This window comes from Prionailurus viverrinus, chromosome B3 (genome assembly GCF_022837055.1).
Source record: "Prionailurus viverrinus isolate Anna chromosome B3, UM_Priviv_1.0, whole genome shotgun sequence".
Classification (NCBI taxonomy): domain Eukaryota; kingdom Metazoa; phylum Chordata; class Mammalia; order Carnivora; family Felidae; genus Prionailurus; species Prionailurus viverrinus.
Genome location: NC_062566.1, coordinates 60,484,018 through 60,498,073, shown reverse-complemented (window position 1 = coordinate 60,498,073; position 14,056 = coordinate 60,484,018). Strand labels below are relative to the sequence as shown.

The 14,056-nt window shown below is 39.6% G+C and overlaps 1 pseudogene; it reads left to right on the top strand.

Annotated features, from left to right (window-relative positions):
• The first annotated feature begins 10,069 nt into the window (after positions 1–10,069).
• LOC125168061 (tropomyosin alpha-3 chain-like) lies at positions 10,070–10,883 on the top strand (annotated as a pseudogene).
• Positions 10,884–14,056: the final 3,173 nt, after the last annotated feature.

Sequence of the window (14,056 nt, the reverse complement as noted above, 5' to 3'; positions counted from 1 at the left end):
ACTTTTTCTGAGCATTGTGCTACTTACTCATGGTGACCTGCTGTTTTCATATATACTATTATATAATATATATGCTAGACCACACAGTGTAGAGCTTAGGATCTCTAAGGAGGCAAAGAGATGTAACCTTGGGCAAGTTACTTAACCTCTTTAAGCCTCGGTTTCTTCACAAGCAGAAAGAGAATACAATAGCACTACTTGGTCAGATAGTTGTGGAAATGTGGTAGTACACATGAAGCAGTAACTGATTCATGCATTTAACCAATCTTTTTGAATATCTACTATATTCATTCCCTCAAGCTGCCAAAACAAACTACCAAAAACTGGGTGGCACAGAACAGAAACTTAATGTCTCGTGGTTCTGGAAGCCAGAAGTCTGAAATCAAGGTGTCAGCAGGGCCCTGCTCCCTGTGAAGGTGTTAGAGAAGGATCTTTTCCAGTCCTCTCTCCTAGCTTCTCTCAGTAACTTGGCTTGGGGCAACAGAACTTCAGTCCCTGTGTGTATGTCTATGCCCAACTTCTCCCTTTTGTAAGGGCACTAATCATACTGAATTAGGGGCCTTCTCCAGTATGACCTCATCTTATAATTACATCTGCAACAATCCTATTTCCAAATAAGCTCACAATCTGAGACAATGGGGATTAAAACGTAAACATATGAATGTTTAAAGTACATAATTCAACACATATTTCGCACCAGACACTTGCACCAGACACTTCTAGGCACTGGAAGTCCAACAGTGAATAAACTGTACTTAGAGTATTTGTATTCTAATTGGGAAAGTCACACATTACATATACAAATAAACAAGGCAATTCCAGATAGACATAAAGCTCTGGAGAAAGTAAAATAATAGATTAGAGCAGTGGTCCTTAAACATTTTGGTCTTATGACCCTTTTCCTCTTGGGCTCAAAAACCTTTCATGCATATGGATTATACATTTGTCAATATTTACCATTAGGAAATTTATTTTATCCGTTGTTCCAAGTTGGAAACTTGGTGACATATGTTTAGTATTTCGTGTGGAAACACCAAGTTTAATATTAAAAAACTAAATAAATTAATGAGCAGGAAAATGTAAACTTTCAGGGTCAATATTTATAACTCAAAAACATGACTTTTATATCATCATGGCATCTGGGTTCAAGTGATCACTCAAAAATCATGCCTCACCTCACCTAGCCAAATACCTAAGCAGTGTGTACCTATCGGTAGTTAATTAATTGCTACTCACCTCTAAATTTGTCGTTCTCAGCCTAACTGTACCATAGAAACACTTGGGGAGCTTAAAAATTTTGATAATGAAAAGCCACCCCAAACCATTTAAGTCAGAATGTTTGGACATGGGTTCTGCTGGCTATCAGTGTGAATTCCTTACTTCACCACAGATAATTAAGTAAGCTACAGTATCTGTGAAGAACTGAAATCAAACAGGCACAAATGCTATACAGGTGATTATAGGCCAGAATTCAGAACCACTGCTCTATTCTGGATGAATATGAACTCTAACAGGCATGGATTAGTAAAATCACCCTCTATCAATATTCTGAGAGTCCTCAACCTGACCTTGCTCTGTTCCATGCAATCATTTTGATCTAACATGAAGAGGAACTAGAATATAAACATTGTATTAATTCCACCTGTATATAGACATTCAAATGATTTCAATGCTGGAAGAAAAAAGTTCAAGTTCAGCTCTCGCTGACTTGGAAGATGCCCAACAATCTGTCCTGTAAAAAGGATGAAATGTCAAATGACGCTGTTTCCTACAAAACCGATTTAGAGCATGGCCTCAAAAGTTAATATATTCAGAACTTTCCTCTGTCCTTAGAAGGTCAAATATTCACAACAGTCATAAAATCTACACGGCCCTGTACCCCAGGATATCTGAGGTTGCAAGAACAAATTATAAAATTAAAGAAAAAGAAATCACTTATTGAAGGAAAGTTAGAGTTTAAGAACAAGTAAGACATTATGAAGATACAACTAAACAGAGAAACATGTCATTGATACCACCTAAATAGTTGCACCATGCTTTACAACTTATAAAATTCTTTTTCATCTGTCAATTGATGTGAACCTTGCAACATATGTATTTGGTAACAATTACTCATATTTCCTTCCATTTTCCAGAAAAGGACATAGCGATTACAAGAGGTTAAGTAACAGAGCCAATGTTAATGGCCCCGATAATACATAAACTCAGGTCTTATTCAGGAAATCTTGAGGCCTTTCAACAGCCTTTCCCTATATGTGGGAATGTGTCAACATTTCTTGAACAGGTTTTCGTTAGATACTACCAACGATAAAAACTTCCTTCCCAGACCAAATAAATGCAAAATCTGTTTTTAAATTTTATCAATACATTACTCCACTTGTAAGTCAGAAAGAGTGAATTAATTCAGTAAAATAGTATTTTTCACCAAAGATTATTGGCCATTTTCTATTCTTTATTTTCACTAACAATATTTTAAAATCAACAGTTGCACAGTTGAACCAGTTTGAGGGAGATTCCTAGAATGCAAGATAGAATTTTTTAAAACTATTTTTCTCAGTATTGTCTCTAAAGTAAGTCAAATAAACTGTAACTATGAAAAAATCTAGACCAACAGACATGAATGCAATTATCCCTAGGAGTCAATTCTAAGTCAAATGAAGAGACACGTGGTCAAACTAAGAAAGAACTCTTTAGTACTCCACCTAAAAATCTGATCTGACGAAGAATGTAATAATGGTAAGCCATATAAAAGGCAGTACTTTGAATAATAGTGATGAATATGAAACCCAGTCAATGCCCCATTTTAAACATTTTAGGGAGGGAGCCAAAACATAAGAGACTCCTAAAAACTGAGAACAAACTGAGGGTTTATGGGGGGTGGGAGGGAGGGGTGGGGGGGTGATGGGTATTAAGGAGGGCACCTGTTGGGATGAGCACTGGGTGTTGTATGGAAACCAACTTGACAATAAAGTTCATAATAAAAACAAACAAACAACATTTTAAACAACATCTGTGGCTCTTTGTAATCTATAATAATAAAATGATTCTCTTTGGTTTGTGCTCCTGTGTTGAGGCTAAGGGAGAAATAGCCCTCAGAATACCAAAATGGCAGAGGAACCCTCTCCTTTCATATAATTCCCCAAAATAGCAGTCAATTTTTACAGAATCAAACAGCCAAATGAAGAATGGACCAAATAAAAGACCAAGGGCAAACGAAAAGCAGATGCTTTGGCAAGAAGGCAGCCTATAAATGTTGGTTTCCCAGGATTTTGATAGCAAGAGTGTTTATCGTATTGAAAGCAGAGTCTAATTGAATAAAAGAGTTTTTAAAATAGTGGGCCATTAATTAGGCGGCATGGGGTAAAGCACAGATTCCATAATGTACGAGGCTTCTGGGAGCCAGAGGCAGCACTCATTGATTCTGTCAGGATGCCAGAGGAACGAGAAAGCTGAATGTTTTGCCTCTTCTGGAAACCTACCTGATACATTTGGAAGTGGCTTCCCCATGCATTGCCTCTGTTCAAATCATCCCATAATTACTCTGGCACTGTAAGCTGTGAACTTGGCGGGCTCTGAGAGATATCAGATGTTTTTCTCATGCTTGCTGAACCTCTCTTAGACAAATTTTGCATTGTTTTTTGTGTCAGTTTTATCGTGGAACATCGTGTTGCCATCTGGGAAGGAAAACAACATGGTAGAGGAGCAGCTGGTGAATGGCAATGGACAAATAAACATTGGCAGGCAACCGCCATTAGGTGAGATAAGAGGGAGGGGCAGCCGCCAACACCGATGATCTCTCACCACTGGAACATCTTTCACTGTCCCCTTCTCTCTTATCTTCATTCAAATTCATGGCAATTTTTCACTCAGAGGCTTAAGCTCTCCAAGCGTCAGGTGTTGGGCTTTCTCTTCTGTGTCCAGGAGGAACAAGAGAGATCTATAAAATATCCAACCAATTTAATTTCTCTGCCTGGACAGGACAATGGGCTTCCTGAAGCAAGGGAAAAGCCTCTGATACCTTAACAGAAAGGCTCCCCTGAAGAATGAGAGGGTACCAAAACTCTTACCAAGATTTTCATGCAATATAGTGGCCTTTATTTGGGCCACACCCAACATCATCAATATTTGTGGCTTTCAAACCCTTAAATATTTTAAGGGCCATATTTATGGCAAAACAATATAAATAATACTAACCTGCCCTTGGGAGCAGGGTAGCAAGGGAAAATAAGTTACACTTGATTGACAGTTATACACCATGCTTTCTTGTTTCCAAGATATAATTTTTCCATTGTAACATTTCTAAAATTGAGATCCACAGAATAGATGTCTAAAAAAATATCTGACAACCTCTAGGCAGCAGAATAAGTTATGAAGTGCCAATAGTCATTATTGCCTGCACATCTGCAAAATGGTAAATATTTGAAGGTGAACATTCATCCAACCACTTCAGTCATGTTATTTTTATTGTTGGAAGCAATTTTATTGAATTTTTAACTCAAATTTGGATTCCAACCTTTGGTTTAAAATATCTTCAAAAGATTACACACACACACACACACACACACACACGTAATATAGCATTAATTTTTCCAATTGTGTTCAATTTACAGAAATTTGTTTCACACAGGCAACGTGATCAGAGGCAACAGAAGCTTCTGGAACCACTCAGAATTGTTTAAATTAGTAGAAATTGGAAGAACGAATCCATGTATCATGGAGACTAACCTTCAGCTAGAACATCTATCTGACAAAATCTTCCAGCTGACCTTCAATACACAATTCAATTAAGGATAAAATTATATATATTCAATACATATTATATTTTATATATAATTCAATTAAGGAAAAGTTATATATATAAAGTATAATTTATATATATATATATATTACATCATTGTTCTCTTTAGTGGATTATATATTGCATATATGTGATATATTATGTATTGATTATATATCATGTGTTTATATGTAATTTTCATATGTATGAATTGAACCAAAAAGGAAATGAAAATGCAAAGTTCTGGAAATCTCGACAAGATTACACTCTAAGTCCTAAAAATGATGCAGTTAAAAGCAAGAAGAACAGTGTACCAGTATGTCATTTATAAAAGCCAGTGACTAAGAACATTTGAATGCTGAAGTGTAAAAGGCTTAAACACAAATTTTGATTGTGGTAGTTATGAAAATGGCATAAAATTATACTGACCATTTATTATAAAAAATCATATATAAAAACTGTATACAGTTAATATAGTGTTTCCTCCACCACATACATACAATTGATGGTGATGTTAAAGGAAATATGCTAATGTTCAGAATTACTGAGAATCATCAAATTTATCTCTTTGTTTAGAAAATAAGGTCCTAAGATCCCACAGGTTACTTGTCACAGAACTCAAACTAGAAATTATGAGCCAACCAGAGAGGCTTCAAAAGAGGGACAATATAATGGCACAAAATGAAAAGCCTTGACCTACAGGATACACCAAATTAGGGCCAGCCAGTAACTCTCTGAAAATAACATTAAAACAAGCTCGGGGGGGGGGGGGGGGGGGGGGGGGGAACTCTGCTACTAAATCAATCCTCACTTAAATGACAATGGTTAAACATGACCAAGAAGACTGCTGGGAAAATCTAAGAGAAACCAATTCACAAAGAAAACTTCCTAAAAATCTATTTAAATTCCTTTCAATATCATTCATGAGAAAGGCCAGAAACTCTCAATGTTTCAGTAATTTACATATGGCCACACTCTTTTGTTAATGTGTTATTCATTCTTCTGACACCTGTCAGGGAAGTATATGACAATTGTTATCACCCTGTTTTGAGCTCCAATGAGATTGAGTTAATTTCATCACATTGTTAATTCAGAAAATTTGAGACCATAATGCATTAGTCCATAATCCTTAATCTAAGAATTCAAAAAGATTTTTGCCTATAGACCACTTTTATTCAACATACATGAGAAATTTTGCAGAAGGAAACTACTTTTTTTTAAGAAACGTTTTTTTTTTTTAACGTCTATTTATTTTTGAGAGAAAGAGACAGAGACAGAGCACAAGTGGGGGAGGGGCAGAGAGACAGAATCCGAAACAGGCTCCAGGCTCTGAGCTGTCAGCACTCGAACTCACAGAATGTGAGAGCATGACCTGAGCCAAAGTAGGATGCTTAACCCACTGAGCCACCCAGGTGTCCCAGGCAACTATTTTCTAAAGCAAACCCATCATTGTCAAAAAGAAGCTTCAAGCACTTCCTCCTTACTTCTTGAGCATCTACTACATACAGAACACTAGATGGACTCTGCTGTGATACCAGGAAAGGTCATTCTTAGCCCTGTTTTACCAAGCCAATGGAGAAATTGAAACCTAGAAGTGGTAAATAACTTGCCCAAATTTAAGCAGCTCAAAAACCCAGAGAACTATCTCTAAGGCCTATGAACTTAACCGCTACACTGTGATACAAGGTGTTTAATAATTAAGTACCAAATTAGTAACATATAAGTGACTGTGACTTTGAAGTCAGCTTGAGTATTCAGGTAAGCCTCTTGGAAGAGCTAGAAAATAAACAGGACCCTTGAAGGATAAAGAAGATTGACAAAAGGTAGATTTTTGTCAAAAAATCAGCAAATAAATATAACTGAGGGGCAACTATTGGACTACAAGAAAGGGAAACTCAGACAGGAATAGTTGGAATTTTGTAGAAGGCCTACAGGAGATGAAACTGGAATTAGAATTACATTCTGGCCAAGGTAGTACAAATCAATTTGTAAATGCTGATGTCCTGTTGGAAGGCTTCCAGGGAGACAGAGCAGAATGGAGAGGAAGTAGTCCCCCTTGATGAGTAAGTCAGTGCCTTCCTGAGAGGGTAATAGCCTCACAACTCAGGGGGGGGCTCAGATGACGGAATGCAAGAAGGCGACATAACTAATATGGATCACTGAATGATAAATTAGAGCATATAATTACATGGATATTTTTTACCCCAAAAGACAGGATCTGGTCACTTAATAGGATCAATGAAGAAAGAAGCACATCCCTGGCTACTGAGAAGCACCCAGAGCCACTGTATCTTTGCTTTGTTGAGAGTTAAATGGTTTTGACGAAGCTACAAGTTCATCTTCTGACCCACCAGAATGTCCCTGTTAACAACAGAATTTCATAGGAATTGAATAAAATATAATCATAACTACCTTGAATTCCAAAAATGCAACAATGGAGCTTTATAAGGTAAAGCTCAGGCTTGGAAGAGTCCAGATTTAAGATGTCCAGGGTAAGAAAATCCTGTCATGTCAACATTAGCAAAAGGGGCACATTGAGTTTGAAAAATAAAGCAATATATTCTATCATGAGTAGCAATTTTTTAAAAAGAGCCTCATACTGCATGCTTACCAACAGAGTCAGGCCTGGGATAACAGAAGGAGATATGGTGGAGGGTGGGGTGGGCTATTTCCTTCCACAAAGTGGGAACCCTAAAAGTTATAGAATCTGTTTAAACATGGAAGGCAATTTATTCTGACCTCTAAATGGACCACAAGGGGCAATGTCAAGTGCCTTAAGTCCTCAGAGTGGGAGCCTAAATTTTGAGAATGCAAATGCAAGGAACTAAGAACTACTGGACCTGACAGTGGACCCTTTAAAAAGGGAATAATATTTTATTTATATTAAAATTCCCAAGCACAATGCCCAGCAAATATTAAGAGTTTAATAAACATTTGGGGTGCCTGGGTGGCTCAGGCGGATGGGCATCCAACCTCAGCTCAAGTCATGATCTCAGTTTGGTTCCTGGGTTCAAGCTCCATGTCGAGCTATGCGCTTACATCGTGGAGCCTGCTTCGGATCCTCTGTCTCCTTTTCTCTCTGCCCTTCCCCTACGCATGCATGCTCTCTCTCTCTCAAAAACAAACATATTTTTTTAAGTTTAATAAACATTTGATGGCTAAAGAGAAGCATAATACCCCTTCTAAGATTCCCTTCTGAACTGCAGTAGAGACAGAATAAGCCTTACAACAGGATAAAAAGGACATCACTTAAGTGATGTTATCAGGAGGGCAGGGGGCCCCTTTGTTCCCTGAATGTTTCCAGTAGCCCTCATGACAGGCTTATGTAACCGTTGGCTGTCATTTCTCAGTGTTAGGTACCACCCTCTCTCCCTGGTAAATAGTCCTGGAAGCAACAAGCTCACGAAGTGCTAACGTGGAACTGGTTTCACTCTCTCAAGCATGAGTGGCATCAATAGCCTAACTTGGAGATGTCAAAAACAAGTCAGAAAAAAAAAAAAAGAATGTTCTAAAAAGCAACTGCCTACATAATAAATTGCCTTGAGCTCCAAATAGAGAAGACCACATCTTCTCTAGTGCCTGGTAATACACAGGCACTACCATATTTTAAAGCAGTAGCAACGTTTGGGTTCCATGGCCCTATGACCCTGCTTTCTTACTCTCTCTTCCCTTTCAATACTCCTTAACCTCAGCTCCAGGAGAGCCCACATGCACAGGCAGCCTCTTCTGGGTAAAAACAAGCTCTACTGTGGTAGGTAAAACTCTTGACTCCAGGTCTTCCTATCCCCTGTCATTCAAGCTACCTGCCATTTATTTGCCCCACCAAATATCAAAGCCTATTACATAGCTACAGTAACTAAAATACTATAGCGCTGGCATAAGAATACACAGAAAAGGGGCACCTGGCTGGCTTTGTCATGGAACCTGCAACTCTTGATCTCTTGGGGTTTTAAGTTCAAGCCCCAAATTAGGTTTAGAGATTACTTAAAATCTTTAAAAAACAGACATTAAAAAGTCAATAAGAGGCTTAGAAATAGAAAGTAGTGTTCACTAAAATTTATGTTGTGAAGGTGATAAATCAGTTTCAGTGATAAATATTACTAAAATTTTTAGTAATTTATTTGACTTTTAACTCTATATAGTTCTAGTTTACTTAAAAGATACATACAAAAATATAAACCATAAAAAATTGAAGAAAATAAAAAGTAATTTTGTTGATCCTGTGGCTTTTTAAGTCTTAAAGTTAGTCAAGAAATTACAGAAAAACTTAAATGTGACAACATAATATTTTGTCTTTTTATCAGAAAACATCTTTAGCAAAATTAAAACTATAATAGACATCTAAATTTTTTTGTAGCAGAACTTTAATTTTCCTTTGGGCTAATAATATGCTCCCTCTTGGCTTATGTAAGTCTGTCCCTATCCCTCCAAAAGTGGATGATCAAGGTAAATATGGCCATTCCCACATTCTATGTTCCTGGGCAGAATGACTGTTTCAGGAAGGGACACACAGCCATGTCCACCAGTGAGACTCATTTGAGTACCGCAGTGACTGGAAAAGGGAACCTTCCTTCACTGAGTGACTAAGAAAGCTGGATCTCTGCATGGCCATTTTGTCACCAAGAAGAAAGCTATGCCTGAATTATGTCAATCCAGAGGAAATGGAAGCTGAGAGATGGACAGATTCCGAGTCTGGAGGATGCTATTAAGCCCCTGAACTCAGCACTACCTAAAGGCAGTTCTCTGGAGCCATCAATGAGCCAGTAAATTCCCTTTTGTTAAGCTGGTTTGAAGCTTTCTGTCTCATATAACCAAAAAACATTAAAGAGAAGTAGCTGTAGAGGCACCTGGATGGCTCAGTCAGCAGAGCATGCAGCTCTTGATCTGGGGGTTGTGGGTTTGAGTCACGTGTTGGGTGTAGAAACTACTTAAAAATAAAATCTTTATTTTTTTAATGTTTTTTTTTGGAGGGGGGGGGATGGAGAGAGACAGAGAGACAGAGAGAGAGAGAGAGACAGAGAGAGATACAGAGTATGAGCAGGGGAGGAGCAGAGAGAGGGAGACACAGAATCCAAAGCAGGCTCCAGGCCCTGAGCTGCCAGCACAGACCCCGACACGGGGCTCGAACCCACAAACCGTGAGATTATGACCTGAGCCAACGTCAGACGTTCAACCGACTGAGCCACCCAGGTACCCCAAAAATAAAATCTAAGAAACAGAGATAGAGATGTGGCTGCAGTGCCGAGTACAGGAGGCAGGAAGCCGAGTGCTGGCAGCAGCTGGGTGGGCACCATGGCCAGGACCACTACTATCGAGGCAGTGAAGATGCTGGTTCTGCAGCAGCAGGCCAGTGGTGCAGAGGAAAGGGCCAAGCCCCTGGAGTGGGAAATGAAGGGGAAAGGTGAGTCTGGGAGCAAGCTGAGGCCGAGGTGGTCTCCTAAAACCGCAGGATCCAGCTGGTTGAGGAAGAGATGGACCCTGCCCAGGAGCACCTGGCCACTGCCCTGCAAAAGCTGGAGGAAGCCCAGAAACCTACTACTGAGAACAAGACAGGTATGAAGGCTATTGAAAATGGAGCCTTAAAAGATGAAGCAAAGATGGAACTCCAGAAAACCCAATTCGGACAAGCAGAGCACATTGTGGAAGAGGCAGATCGGATGTATGAAGGAGTGGCCTGGAAGCTGGTGATCACTGAGGGAGGACCTGGAATGCACAGAGGAGTGAAGTGAACTGGCAGAGTTCAGAGCTGCTGGAAGATGGAGGAAGACATCAGACCTGATGGAGCAGAACCTGGTGTCTGAGAGCTGCTGCAGAAAAGTACTCTCAGAATGGAGACAAATATGAAGAAGAGATAAAGAATCTTACTGATAAACTTAAGCAGGCAAAGACCTGTGCTGAGTGTGCCAAACTAGTGAAGACAAGTGATGATTTTCAAGATACACCAATATGCACCACAGAGGAACACCTCTGTACACAAAGGATGCTGGACCAGCTTCTGCCTGACCTAAATGATAGCTGCCCTGCAGCTGCCTCTCCTTCTGACCCCAGCTCCAGCCTGAGGCCAGCATGCCCGAAGCTGGCCTTGAAACTGAGGGCTGATCTCTAACTGGATGACTGCTTTCTCCTTTTGCCACATCTCCCATCCCAACTCCTGTGTCTTTTTCACCAGTATCTGCCTCTCCCTAGAGATGCCAGTTGGGCTTGAGTCTGAGCATCTCTGGGAACACCATTTAAGGGAATGTGAGCACAATGCAAAGAGTCATTAAAAGCGTGTTACTCATACGCACTCCCTCGTTCTTAAAAAAAATTTTTTTTTAAATCACTTTTGGGGCATCTGGGTGGCTCGGTCAGTTAAGCATCCAACTCTTGGTTTCAGCTCAGGTCATGATCTCATGGTTTGTGGGTTCAAGTCCCACATCAGACTCTGCCCTTGCAATGCAGAGTGTGCTAGGGATTCTCTCTCTCCCTCTCTCTCTCTCTTTCTCCCTCCCTCCCCCTCTCCCTCTCCCTCTCTCTCTCTCCCTTCTGATGCTCTCTCTCTCTCAAAATAAATAAACTTTAAAAAAAGCATGTTGTGATGTACACATTTTGTAATTACCTTTTTTGTTGATGATGTGGCAACCATTTGTAAAACATTCCAAATACAGTAAACCCTGGTTTGCGAGCATAATTCATTCCACAAACGTGCTTGTAATCCAAAACACTTGTTTATCAAAGTGAACTTCCCCATAAGAAATAATGGCAGCTCAGATGATTCATTTCACAACCCAAAAGTATTCATATAAAAATGATTACAATACTGTAATATAATAGAAAATAATAAAGAAAATATAAAGAAAAATAATCAAACTAACCTGAACTTACGTTTGAAAACCTTGGTGGCTGGTGTGAGGGAGATGAGAAAGGAGGCTTATTGTAGAAGATGACTTTCCCTATCACTAATGGAATCACTGCTATCTATTGGCTCAATGGAATCTTTTTCTGCATGGGGGCCACTGTATATGCTCGTACAGATGTTGACTACAGTAAACTAGTAATAAACTCTTGTCATATGCTGTATTTAAAGTAACTGGCAATAAGGGGCGCCTGGGTGGCTCAGTCGGTTGAGCGGCCGACTTCGGCTCAGGTCATGATCTCACGGTCTGTGAGTTCGAGCCCCGGTGTCGGGCTCTGTGCTGACAGCTCGGAGCCTGGAGCCTGTTTCAGATTCTGTGTTCCCTCTCTCTGACCCTCCCCTGTTCATGCTCTGTCTCTCTCTGTCTCAAAAAATAAATAAACGTTAAAAAAAACTTTTTTTTTAAATAAAGTAACTGGCAATAAGGCAACAGAGGAAAGGGTCTATATCTGCAGGCAGCCTGACCTAGAACGAAGCACAGCACTCCTAAGCTTACTCTTGTACGGAAAGACAAAGGACTGTCCATAGGTGTTTTGAAGTGACAAAAAATACACTAGTGCCAGTTGTGAACACCTTCCAACATTCTGAAAAAACACTCATTTATGCCAAACACCACAGCCTGAGTCAGAGCATCCGAGCATAGATGATCACCCACAATCCCACAATGAGAGAAAAGAGAAAGGGACAGAGAACCAATGGCTCAGTGGTGATCATGTGACATTCAGCATCACATACTACTCATATTCCAAGACATCACTCATTTAACAAGTAAAATTTAGGGGCGCCTGGGTGGCGCAGTCGGTTAAGCGTCCGACTTCAGCCAGGTCACGATCTCGCAGTCCGTGAGTTCGAGCCCCGCGTCAGGCTCCGGGCTGATGGCTCGGAGCCTGGAGCCTGTTTCTGGTTCTGTGTCTCCCTCTCTCTCTGCCCCTCCCCCATTCATGCTCTGTCTCTCTCTGTCCCAAAAATAAATAAAAAACGTTGAAAAAAAAATTAAAAAAAAAAACAAGTAAAATTTATTACAAATGTTTGCTTATCTTGTGGAACACTCACAGAACAAGTTACTCGCAACCCAAGGTTTTACTATAACTTTTCCACAGTTCTGAAGCAGCAGTCTAACCTCTTTCTCACCTTTGGTAAGTAATTTTTCAGCTTAATGCATATTGCCATCTCCACAGAGAAGGAAAAGCCAATAATACAACTGTTTTGTTTCTGAAAATTGACAAGGGTCTTTTTGAAATAAAGAATTAGTCCCTCTTCATCCCCCCCAAAAAAGAGAATTAAAACTCAAAATAGAGGGGGGGAAAGTGTACTTATACACTGCATAAGAGTGGTAATTTTCTGAATATATAAATTACTTATATAAACTGGTATTTTACCTCATAGAAAAATTAACATTAAAAGGATAAAATGGCTAATAAATATGAAAATTTTTAAATATGCCACATGAATAATCAAAGAAAACTGAAGCATATTTTAGATAACTATTTTTCACCTAAATATTTACCCAAAATTGTGATAATCATTCAACACAGAAGAAAAGATAAGTACTCTCAAGCCCTGCTTGTGGGAATATAATTCTGCACAGATACTTTTGTTGGTTGAAAACCTCAGGTGTTTCCCGGATAAAATGTGAAACTGGCCCTCGTACAGAGAGAGCAAGGAGAGACTGAAGAAAGAAGTAAACCATTCCAGATTGGCAGGTGACAGGTTTAAAAGCAACAGAACTTACATACAAGGCTTGTCTTGGGCATCCCCAACATGAGTAGATGTCTGTGCCCAACCACCAGAACCTTAAAGTTTATACAGAGGCCTTTAACTGAGTTCAGTCATGTATACCATATCCAGATGGTCTGAAGAATACACTGTTCTCTCAAGGCTGTGAAAATGGCTCCCACTGTGGGAATGATGGGTAGAACAGACATTGCAAGGACAGGGGAGTGAATGAGAAGCCTCCAGTTGCCTGGGTTCAGCTCTCAGATCAACTGGCAGTCACATTCTCCGATGACCTCCTTCAACAACTTATTAAAGAACTATTGGATTATACACACACACACACACACACACACACACACACGTTTAAAGCCTCCAACACTTTGTTACAATAATTCCACATTTAAGCATCTTTCCTAAGGAATAATCTGAAGTAAAGATAAAATATTATATATAAAAAACTTCAAAAATGATGTCTTTAAAAATGACATTTATAAAGAGTTTTAAAAGCATAGTTAAAATAGGGGTGTCTGGGTGGCTCAGTCAATTAAGCATCCAACTTCAGCTCGGGTCCTGATCTCATAGTTTGAGCCCTACATGGGGCCCTATGCTGCCAGCACAAAGCCTGCTTTGCATCCTCCGTTCCCCCTCTCTCTTTGTCTCTCCCCCGT